Source organism: Macrobrachium rosenbergii, chromosome 13, assembly GCF_040412425.1.
Source record: "Macrobrachium rosenbergii isolate ZJJX-2024 chromosome 13, ASM4041242v1, whole genome shotgun sequence".
In the NCBI taxonomy this organism is placed as follows: Eukaryota; Metazoa; Arthropoda; class Malacostraca; order Decapoda; family Palaemonidae; genus Macrobrachium; species Macrobrachium rosenbergii.
This window is the reverse complement of record NC_089753.1, coordinates 15,441,975-15,454,474: the sequence shown is the minus strand read 5'-3', so window position 1 is coordinate 15,454,474 and position 12,500 is coordinate 15,441,975. Positions and strand designations below refer to the sequence as shown.

General features: G+C 35.6%; 1 protein-coding gene across 1 annotated transcript in view; it reads left to right on the top strand.

Moving 5' to 3' along the window:
* The window catches only part of LOC136844925 (uncharacterized), a 77,300-nt gene extending 65,456 nt beyond the window's left edge, over positions 1 to 11,844 (top strand). Inside the window, exon 6 of the mRNA XM_067114275.1 lies at positions 11,591 to 11,844. The gene's annotated coding sequence lies outside the window, so the exon portion shown is untranslated. The remainder of the gene's footprint in view (positions 1 to 11,590) is intronic.
* Positions 11,845 to 12,500: the final 656 nt, after the last annotated feature.

The following is a 12,500-nucleotide window of genomic DNA, read 5'->3' as shown; positions in this document are numbered from 1 at the left end:
GGATTTTTGAAAGACATCATTTTCATTTACGGTTTTGTAAGCGTAATTATACCTCCATAACCAAATTTATATATCTGTTGAATATGGTTTGTGATGTAATGGCAAATATAATCATGAAGGGAATGAAGATCATAATGATAACTTATATATGCGTAAAATAAAAACATATGTGTCTGTGTTTATTGTAAAAGTAAATGTGTGCGCATTGCCTCTCGATTTTTTTTCTAAAGATTCGCTTGACAGTTGCAAGGCTATTTATGCTCGAAGAAGCTGCTTTAATTCCAGGAAGTTTCCTGCCTTTGTTGCCAAGGAATAGCTCGGCAGAGAGAGAGAGAGAGAGAGAGAGAGAGAGAGAGAGAGAGAGAGAGAGAGAGAGAGAGCAGACCGCCACTGCATCATTTGCATTTCTGTACACGAATACATGGAAGTTCGAGTTTTTGAAGCACATCAGTGAAAAACAGTAGTGAATAGTGAAAAGAAAAAGGTAGTGAAATATCTATTGAGATCTATCAGAACTTAGTCTTCAGGGCGAGGGTGTCATACTTTTCATTCAGTGAGTACACATACCCGTAATTGTCCAAATTCATGCATCCGTTCTCAGGATATTTTCTTAGCACCCACACAGAGCCATCCATCTGCTCTCAAGATATTTAGTTAACTCACAGATGCGGTCAGCACCATTACTCTGCCTCAACGTCGTTGTCAGAGGCATTTTAAGCCGTCTTCTTTTATATTTTAAATGACAGAGACCAACAATTCTGCAGACGGGTGTGATGATAAAAAAAATACCAGACTAACTTGAGTTTCATGTTTGAGGGTTCGGGTACTGCATCGTTTCAACAGCAGTGGCTGAAGTCATTACATTCAGTAGATAGAAACATGTAAGTGTTGGTCTTTTTTTTCGGATTTTTGTATGACTATCCATGGTGATTTATATTTTTGCTTGCACGTTTATCCATTAGGTTGATCAGTGGATTTTGACTCTATGTAATCCCAATTCTTCAGATATTTTTGTTCTTGTACGAGTATATGTTTCATCTTAAACTACAAAGCAAACATCTTCGAAACGCCAAACTTTTCAGCGTAAGTTTATTAGTGATTTCGTTCTCACCTTTCTTTTCGGATTTGTTAAAGTTTGTTTGTAAGTATTTGGATCTAGTGTAAAGAAACAATAACTCCTAAATTTTTAAAATCTCTCTCTCTCTCTCTCTCTCTCTCTCTCTCTCTCTCTCTCTCTCTCTCTCCCGTCAACCTTAAAACCTTAATGAAGACTTATAACTTGCAGAACTGTCGAACCACGCAAACTAGCTCCGGTTTTATGAATTCATTTCGCCTTTAATACAGCTCTTGCTTTGCAAAAAGCATTTATTTTATTAAAAGTGCCTTTTCTCGTCACATTCAAGTTAAGATGTGAATGGAGAGAGAGAGAGAGAGAGAGAGAGAGAGAGAGAGAGAGAGAGAGAGAGAGAGAGGGGTTGTAGGTTGACGTTGTCCTTGATATAAGTTTAAGCCTGGATATGAATATTTGCTAAAGTGGTTGATAAGAGTGTTATTTAATGCGCATTTGCCAGGATTACGGTTATTGCTAAGAATAGGGCTGAGATGTTCGTGCATGATAGTCGTTGTTAGCAGAACTTTGCCGGTTCAAGTCGTTTTCTTGGCTTTTTTTTTATTCATTGATTTTTATAGTTCCTTTTGCTTTTGTTTGTATATGCTATGTGATAACTACAGCGTTTAATTTTATGATCTTAAGGGGGTTATTTCTTAAGGTCGTTTCTCATTGCTTTTCTTATGCATTTTGGATGCTATCAGTTTCTCTCGGTCGAAATATCAATTCTCTTGATTTTAATTAATGGGTTTATGTCAGCTAACCTTATTTACCGTTTCTTTTGTTTGTTTTTATGAATATAAAATTATTAATGTTTGTGCCCTTTTGGCTTTTAAGTACGATTGTTGTTTATTCGCATTTTCACTGTTAAACAGTATTGCTATATTGATTTTAATTTTAAATATTTGCCAAGTTAGGAAATTTTTTTAAAGCGTGTTTCGGTTTATTGTTTTTCGTTGACATAGATAAGATGGGTATAGAAATTTTGATTCTTTTGCCTACTTTAGCTATATGTATGGGTTTGTGGACGTGCGAACGCATGTACGTACAAACACGCACATCATATAGAAATGAATTTATGTTTTCAATGGCTTTGGGTCACTTGTAAGTACAAACCTTTGTGTAAAATGTTTTATGAAAATCAGAAATCAGTTACGTGCCACTTAGGTATTTGCGGTATTGAACCTGATTTTTTCCCCCCCTTGAAGTATGTCCTTGAATGCTTCCAATCATTGAAACGGGTGACCTGCTTAAACCTTGGGATCTCTCAGCTCAAGACCTTCCTACTCGTATGGGTAATACACTTATGGGAATTTGACGAAATTGGTCTCGTGGGCGAGAGTGGGCGCCCCGGGGAAATTGGCTGGGAGAAGGATGTTGTGGGTTGTAATGTATAAGGAGAGAGGGAGAGAAAGAGACGGATGTTCTTAAGAGAGCATTTAAAGGAATACGCTCGTGTATGTACGTATGTGTGTATGTATAATTATAGATATATATATACATATGTATATATATACACACATATATATATGCATATTCACACACACACACTCATATATATATGTATATATACAGTATATATATATAGATATATATATATGCATATTCACATATACATACACATGCATACATACATAATCTCACCCTTCCTTTTTTATGTTACGGACCAGAGATTTCTGTGGGGTCCAAGGTCGTTACACCTTATCCGTTGTTGCAGTCTCAAGGTGCGGCTAAATTGTGGTTCCTGAAATTTAGAAATCTTAATCTGAATATTATCAGAAAATATTATTAAATGGGGTCCACTATAGTTTTTACCTCTTTCAATTTTTCTCCCCAAGAATTGATGGAGATTCAATCATACTACAATTTTTGTCAGTCAGAGTAAAAATTGAACAAGGCAGTCTTATGGGACTTGTTTTAATAAATATGGTAAGCATGCCTTTTAAATGAAAGTAAAATACAGAACTTGTTCAAATAAAAAGGGCAGAGTTTCATATTTTAAAAGTCTAAGGTTAGTATGTAAAGTATTTCCAGATAAAAGTTTTTACTATTCACTGAAAATATTGTAAATATGAAAAGTAAGAGTGCCTCAACTATAAAGTTTTTCATCTTCAAGCATGTGTTAAATGAACCCATAACATGGAAGATATCTGCGAAAAATATTATTTTGGAAAGAATTACAGACAGCAGCTTCGGTTTTAGGATTGCGAATGAAGTTTTCCTTAAATTCGTGTATAATGCCGTAGAAAATAACCTTCCTAAGTTAGGAAGGTTGACCTTGGGTCATGGGCGCTCTGCCGAAACGAACAAAATTGAAAATTTCCGAGCTTAATTTTCCTAAAAAAAAAAAAAAAGAATAGAAGGGAGACATATGAATTTCGGTTTGAACCTGTCTTCTTGCATTGTAAGATGGGAGTTTTTTTTTTTTTTTTTTTTGCTGACACCTCGATATTTGGGTTCTATTTCCGTGACTCGTACTAACAGTAGGGATAATGAGTTCTTCCTGATCAATACTGAAAAAAAAAAAATAATGGTCATGTGTGCATTGATGAATTCATGCGTTGTGTTCATTGTTGCTTAGTTTGTATAATTGTTTTAACATTATTTTCAAATTGCATGCATTTCTACAAAGCGACCTGAGAAATTGTGAACTTTTCTCGTGACCTCCTTTGGAATAGAATCTACATATGTGAAAAAAGAAAGAAGAGCTGAAAATATGTAGTAATTAATAGTAACTAGATACCCAAAGCAGCTATACTGCATTACCAAATGAAAGCATTCAACCAATGTATAAAAAATTAATAAAAAAATGAAATTTCACCCATTTGCCTTAATAAATTCTTGGCAAAATGCTTAATTATTTTAAATTATTGATAACAGTTGAATAAAAGAAAATAGAATAAGCAACTAACTATCAGTGTGCTTTTGCTTACCCTGAATTCATATACTGTAACTAGACCTAAGAAGTTGGAAGACTGATATTGACGAAATGGCACCCAAGGTTTGAGAAGACTGATTACATGCTCCCTCCCTCCTTCATAGGGCAGCCCAATGGGGGTATCTAAGGTGAATCTGTACACACGAATAGATGCAGAATGCTCCCCTTCCCCCCGGTTACTCAGTTACATTGTAAGGAGGTATTGCTTTAGCGGGAAACGCCAGGAGGAAATCCAGCTGAAGATTAGCAAGACAACAAAGTCATAGGACTGACACAAAGATGTGCTCCCAAGGGAGGTGAATATTAAAGCATCAAACAGTTAAAGTTAAGTTAAAAGTATATCTTAGTTTAACCAGACCACTGAGCTGATTAACAGCTCTCCTAGGGCTGGCCCAAAGGATTAGATTTATTTTACGTGGCTAAGAACCAACTGGCTACCTAGCAACGGGACCTACAGCTTATTGTGGGATCCGAACCACATTATGACTAGAAATGAATTTCTGTCACCAGAAATAAATTCCTCTAATTCTTCATTAGCCGGTGGGAGAGTCGAACGCTGGGCCAACAGCGTTCCAGGCGACAGCTCTGTCCACCCCTCCAACGAAGAACTAAAAAGAAGTTGGACAGTTAGATGGAAAGTGATTAAAGGCAAAAAGTGATAACGGCTATGAAATTACGAGACTTAAGAAAAAAAAAAAACATCATCTGCAGTCCATCGCGAAAGGAGCACTTTCTGGTAGCATTTCTTTAAAAGAAACAGAAAAAAAGGAGAGGGAAACGCCGCTTTTGTTGGAAACACACAAGATATCGTACTTGTCAAGCTAACCTACTGTATTTGCCTAAACGCAGAAGTGAGTAGCATGAACGAAGGACTGCTGATTCAGAATGACTTGTCTTCATTGTGGATTTTCCTCTTGATCCGCAGTTTAGCATCCGCCATGGTTTCATGATGGCTATAGTTGTGTAGAGAGAGAAAGGGAGTTCAGAAAAGGTCCTATTTTTAGATCTGACAGGGGAGAAGCTGTCAGTCTCAAAATATCCCTCTGACGATGTCCCATGTTGTTGAAAGTATTAAGCAATCACATAAGTTAGTGACAGTAAAGTGGCAGCGGGAGCAGCTGAGGGTACTGCTGTTCATCTGTCTGTTTTATTGAGTGTGGTGTGTCTCTGTGGCTGTCTTCTTGCTATACTGTGTTGTAACTTGCAAATACCAATTTCATGAATATCCTTTACAGTGTACAGATGTCTTTATCAGTGTCCTGTACTACAGCACACTACAAATAGCAAAATTTATCTGCCGTGATTTGGCTTACAAATTATCCATTTTTTATTTGTTTGTCATACAGTATAGAGGTACAACAAAGTTTTATTTTATGCTTCAGTATTTTGAAAAATTCCTTTTGCTTAACTTTGTGTGTAACAGCTGTGTGTAACTGTATACAGGCACTTATTTCTTGAGCTTTCGTTCAACATACAAACTTCCAGTTCTCATTATGCCGTGGTACACACTGCAAACAAAACTCTTAATAGATTTAGTCACGGCATACAGATATAGGCCTATTCATATCATGCTTATTGCTCGTTTCCATAACAAAACAACCCTCCTGCCAACAGTCGAAGCAATGCCATTCGATATCTTTTTATTCAGCAACCCTCCTTGTTAACTGTCTGTAATACCCCTTGCGATGCCACCATTTTTAGTGCTGACCCACTTCCATACGCCCACCAGGTCAAAGAGCGTGGGTATAAATAGTTCAGTGTCATCTACAAAGCCAGACTACTGGGTCATTTCTTTTTCTTCGTTTTAGCCGTCACAAGGACTTGTTTGTTGAAAGTTTTAAGAAGAGTAAATGTTATCAGGCCAAGCCCAGATGTAAACATCAGCCTCCTTGCTAACTCCTCCCCCCCCCCCCCCAACCCTCCCCTAGTCAGGCTTTATTTCTTACATCCACAGATTGTTATGATAGGATTGTTTTTCATAGAGTTCTTTAACGGGCTTCAAGTTAGCGAATCTTTGAAGTTTTATGGCTGCGCAGCATGTCATATGCTTTCGTATTTTTTCTGAACAGTTAGGCTGTGGTTGTTTTTAATCTCTCTCTCTCTCTCTCTCTCTCTCTCTTTCTGGCATCCGTGTGTTGTTAATACTCTTAGATTTCATCCCAGGAAGCTGCGTTCGGACCCTGATCCGGGCGAGAAAATGAGCGGTATGGGCGCGTTTCCTGAAATCCCAGAATTGTGTTCAAGTTAGTCGACTGTTGTAGGCTGCGGCTGGGAATGGGAAAAGAGAAAGAGCGCCCAGCGCCCCGTTATAATGTATACCAACCATCATATGATTAAAGACGCGATGGACTTAACGATCTGTAGGCTGTTCATCGTTCATCAGATTTGTTCTTGAAAAATTATTGTTAAGGGTTCATATTTTTCGAAGATGGACACGTTTGTATTGCGTATTTATCATTTTTTTTGAAACAATTATATCCTTTGCTGTGATTACCTAGTGCAGGATAGCAGTACATTTCAGTAAAATTGGTACCAGTTGGTTAGGTAATGGTCATTATCTTTTTCACGACTATCATTATGGATGATTCGAGATTATCTTGACAAATTACCTCTTAGACTCGTAATCAAGTCATTATTTGGACATTGGTACCTTGTATAACACTAACTCATTTTATTCATTAACTTTGTTCTTTCATTCTTTAATGTAATCCGTCGATATATATATATATATATATATATATATATATATATATATATATATATATATATATATATATATATGTGTGTGTGTGTGTGTGTGTGTGTGTGTGTGTGTGTGTGTGTGTGTTGAAGCTTTCTAAAAGTTCAGTGCCTTTCCGACTCGATTTCACTATATATATATATATATATATATATATATATATATATATATATATATATATGTATGTATATATATATATATATATATATATATATATATATATATATATATATATATATATATATATATATATATATGGTACGAACAATGATCATAAATCTTGTTTCGTCCGGTTCTTATTAGATAGGGTAATTTGGTTCGCATCTCATCGGCCCCTGCGTTAGAAAAAAAAGTAAAGTTGGCCCCGTCGCCTGCCATCCCAAAGTTGGTGAGGATGTCCCCTCAAGCCGTCATTAAAAGGCAGGTCCACTAATTAGAAATTGATCTTCCCTCTAATCTGATACGGAGGTCTTAGGCACGTAAACACACATCGTTCTGTGACAAATCGCCAGGTGGATTCTCTCTTGGACTGGTTACGGAGAGAAAGGCAGCGAGGAGAGGCCTATAATGTAGGCTCATTTTTTTTTATTTCGTTTGCGAGTGTATGAGAGGAGGTGGCCAAAATATTTTATACTTTTAATATTTTAAACTGAATTCTTAGGAAATACCGATAGTAAATCCTTCTTTTCCAACTATTTTTACTTCTGTGGTTTTACAGAAATCTCAACCGTATGTATACTCACGCTGCTTCCTCGTAAGATTTCTGCGCAGGTGTATGTATGGGCTGATACGGTGGAAGTTTTTTTTTTTTTTTTTTTTTGCAGTCATAGTATGAATGTGGGATTGAACATTGCCCTGTCTACTCAGGAACCAACCCCTGTTACAGGAAACTATATATATATATATAATATATATATATATATATATATATATATATATATATATAATATATATATATATATATATATATATATATATATATATATATATATATATATATATATATATATATATATATATATATATATATATACACATCACGAAGGAAGCAGTAGGAAAGGCATCCCCATCATCTACAGTTTATTTCAATGCCGACGTTTTATGACGAATTCCAAGTCGCACTTTCAAGGCTATAAAATATAATACAATTTGCGAACATCAATAACAAATTAATGCAATGGCAACAGCTCCTTATGTAGTAAAAATATTTAAAACAAAACACCTTATTCCAAGACAAGTCAATAATAAGTAAAAGGAGTTCACTAAAATCTTAAAACAACCTACCTATATGAAAGAAAGAGCAAGACTAACATATAAATAAATAAAAACAGAGTAAGGAAAACCAGTTGCCCAAACTAGGCTATAAACAGTTTCACTGAGGACGATTGAGTATTTAACGACGGTACAGTCTTCTTGATAATTATGGATTCTAGGATGGTTAAGTCGTTGTTGTTCTGCACTTGGCCTAAGATGGAAAAATCCCTGCTGTCAATATAAGTTTTACATAATAATTCTAGGATGGTTAAGTCGTTGTTGTTCTGCACTTGGCCTAAGATGGAAAAATCCCTGCTGTCAATATAAGTTTTACATAATTTTGAATGATTTCGTATATTATGTAAAACTTATATTGACAGCAGGGATTTTTCCATCTTAGGCCAAGTGCAGAACAACAACGACTTAACCATCCTAGAATCCATAATTATCAAGAAGACTGTACCGTCGTTAAATACTCAATCGTCCTCAGTGAAATTGTTTATAGCCTAGTTTGGGCAACTGGTTTTCCTCACTCTGTTTTTATTTATTTATGTTAGTCTTGCTCTTTCATATAGGTAGGTTGTGTTAAGATTTTAGTGAACTCCTTTTACTTATTATTGACTTGTCTTGGAATGAGTGTTTGTTTTAAATATTTTACTACATAAGAGCTGTTGCCTTGCATTAATTTGTTATTGATGTTCATAAATTGTATTATATTTTATAGCCTTGAAAAATGCGACTTGAATTCGTCATGAAAAGTCGGCATTGGAAACAAACTGTAGATGATGAGGATGCCTTTCCCTACTGTTCCTTCGTGATGTATATATATATATATATATATATATATATATATATATATATATATATATATAGATAATACACACAAACACACACACACTACTTTTGCCTGTAGACGGGGTAGCTCCTGATGGTGCCAACGTTCTGCTTCTCGGGAGGTCTTCTGGGATGAGGTTGCTACCCCATACATTTCTCCGTCTAGGTGGGACTAAATGCCAGATACATAATTCATAACTTAGTTCAACAGAGAAGCAAAGACTTATCAGGAGACGTGTCTGTATCTCTTTCCGTTGGCTGGAATCGATCTGAGAAGTCGCTGGTGGAGCAAGGATCGTAATCTCAGAGGTCTAGGTCGTCACTATGCACTCTTATTACGAAAGGGTTGTCGATCAGAGGTCATTTGAGTCTCAGTGTGGTGGTCTGCGTTTCATTTATTAAGTTCTTTGTACGATATCAGCCGGGTCGGCAGTTTCATGCTTACATCTAGCATAGCCTTAAAAGGACAGAGTGGTGCCTTTCTTTTGAGTAAATCGTTAGAAGGTTTAAGAAAGCAGGGGGAATAGGAGTTAAGGAGAAATTAACATATTGGGTGTTACTGGCCTTTGCGTTAGATATGGGAACCGATAGCTAATTCATTAAATTATACAAAAGATGACAAATGTTATCAGACAAAATAGTGTAAATCTCTCTCTCTCTCTCTCTCTCTCTCTCTCTCTCTCTCTCTCTCTCTCTCTCTCTCTCTCTCTCTCTCTCTCTCTCTCTCTCTTTCTTAATTATCCGTCATAAAAAAGTGGAGGATTCAAAGACCTAAGATATCCTTTTGATCAGCTTTTTTCCTCCCTGATGATTCTGAATCTTTGATGGTCGAGGCTGAAATGTTCGTCGGTTTGCTTCTGAGTTTCGTAACATGTTTTTGGTTATATGTTGCTACTTTTATCAGTCCCTCTTGTATTTTTATTTTTAATTTTTTTGCTTGTATTTTGCCAACGGTAGCTCTGCTTTCTTTTCAACCTTTTTGATGGGTCTCATTTCTTCTTTCTTCAGCTTCATGCACATTCTAAAACAGACTTACAAAGAATAGAGTACCGTATAAGAAAACAGTAAATTAAATCAAGAAAACTTGAATGCAAACGTCTTATAAGATAATATGAAGCTTGATAAAAGATAGTTTAGCTACTAAAATGATTAGTTTAGCTGAACTGGCGTATATTTTACAAAATAAATCAAGCATTTCCTGTGGGTGGAAGGATGAACAAAGGGGTTAGTAATGTTATATATAAAGTCAAGCTGCCAAATGCCAGCTTATTCTCACAGCAAAACATTGTTGACAATGTTTGGATCAAGTGTCAGGAAGAGTTCGTTTGATAGTTTTTTTTTCTCATTTATTTACGTTACAGAAGTTGTGGTTTACGGCGCCTGGGATATGTTGTTTGCTATAAATAATTAGCATTTTTTTATTCCAAATATTGGGCAGTGTTGGTAGCTTTAATATGATTGATTCTTTCGAGCTCCTTAAGGAGTTACCATTTCGACGAAACGACCCATTTAATTTCTGCCAGTTTTCCAGTACTTGTAATCGCTAAGCAACGCTTCTTGCAATACGTTTCTGTCCGTGAGAGTTGAATCGTTTCCGTGTTGCGAGTACATCTCACGAACTGGTGTCCCTCGTGGATAGGGGTGGTTTGCAGGGAAGGGGAAGATGTTTAAAAATGGAGACAGTTGGTAGTACTCTTAATGCTCTTAAAGGATTCCAAGTTGTAATCGTTGCTAATGTCTTATGGGTCGTCAGTAAGCACGTGAAGGGAATGCGAACATTTGGTGGCATGTGTGTATATTTTTGTCTCGTGTGCGCGCGTTTCTTTCTCTCTACATGTAGTTATCTCGTTTGTATTTTCCTAGAAAATTTTTTAGCAGCTCTCTTGTAATTGAATTGTACTCCCTTTTTTCCATTTATAATTTTCCTATTGAGCAATTATAGTTTCAAGACCCTTCCTATCTGCGGCTCAGTAAAAAAAAAAAAAAAATAGGCTGTATCTATTGCTATTGTTGTCATCTCTTCGGTCGTAAGTAAGAGAATTCTTAATATTATATGCGCTTCTCTCTCTCTCTCTCTCTCTCTCTCTCTCTCTCTCTCTCTCTCTCTCTCTCTCTCTCTCTCTCTCTCTCTATATGGGAAAGTCGGCTTCCATGGGTGATTGATCGAAATGGTTTAGACATAACAGTATTTTAATTATGTTGTCACAAGTGGAATGATTACCGTAATCGTCTTTAGCTTTGCTGTTATTTTATTCTTTTCTTGTACGATCATCCATGTTGTAAAGATATAATAATTACGAATAATTTTACGCCCTTTTTTATCATAGCTTATATTTTGCGGCTGGTTAATTTTGGAAGACATGGATTCCTTTCGATTCAGTAATGATAGCTTAGAAACAAGCCTACTGAATTTGAATTTTAAGTACGCTTATTGAGAATAAAATGATCTGCAAGGAATTTTATATCTGTGGACCTTTTTTCCCTCTCTCTTTACCAAACTTGCATGCATACTGTATATATACGTATATATATATATGTGTGTATAATATATATTATATATATATATATATTGTATGTGTGGCTAGATGGAGAAAATTTTGACATAAATGGAAAAATTTAATTGTGAATTCCACTGCAATTAAGAATAAGTTAACTCGAATTGAGTAGCTTTTTTTTTTTCAAATTACCGTACAACTTTTTTTCTCGTCCTTTATAGTGATGGATGTTGATGGCGGCAGGTTTTTGAGGATCTCCATCAGGAAGATGGATGTCGGTTTAAAATGCTCGTGCCACTGGGTGGGCTTAACCCTATGCCTACGGAAGTATGATGAACGGCTCTCGGCGTTTTTTTACAAGCCTAAATAGGAAAGGAGTCCGCATGTTGAACTCAAGAACTGCTTGTAGTTGTTTCAGTCAGATTAACCGTGTTATAAAAATAAAGTATGAATTATTTATTCATTTAGAAATTTTTTTGGTTATGTTTGATTTTCATATTGTATTTTCCTGGGATTTTTCAGAAGTTTCATTGTCCTGTATCATCCATGCAGGGAATGGCACATGCTGATATATGTGTTTATTTCTTTTGTTTCAGCTCGTTTTAGAACAAACAACAGTTTTTAATTGAATACAGTTTATTTGTATTTTCATATTTATTTTTGTTTACTTTTTACCGAAAAAATTTTCTGAAGGTATGTTAGTCCTTAATTATAACCTAATTCCCTAGAATGTCGTCTGAAACAACGTCTGTGATATAAATTATTTTGTGGACACTTGTTTATTATTTCTGTATGGACTTCGTGATTGATGTTCATCTTTGATTTTTGTCTCAAATGTGTTCACGTTTTTATGTATCGTCATAGTCTTCGTTGAACGTAATGGCAGGTGGAATGCCTGTACTTAACCCATTTCTTGGGTAATAGGGATTTTGTTTAGCATCGAGAAAAAATATGAAATTTCATTGATTGTAAAGAGATTTTCTAGCGTATGTGTGATTTCTGAGCTTTTTTTTCCATTTTATAATTATTTCCTATTGAATGTTGAAAGCTGAAGATCATCGTTTTACATTCAGTGTATGTAATCTTGTTATGATTTTTATTAGTAATATGTTTTACATGTGGTCTCATTCA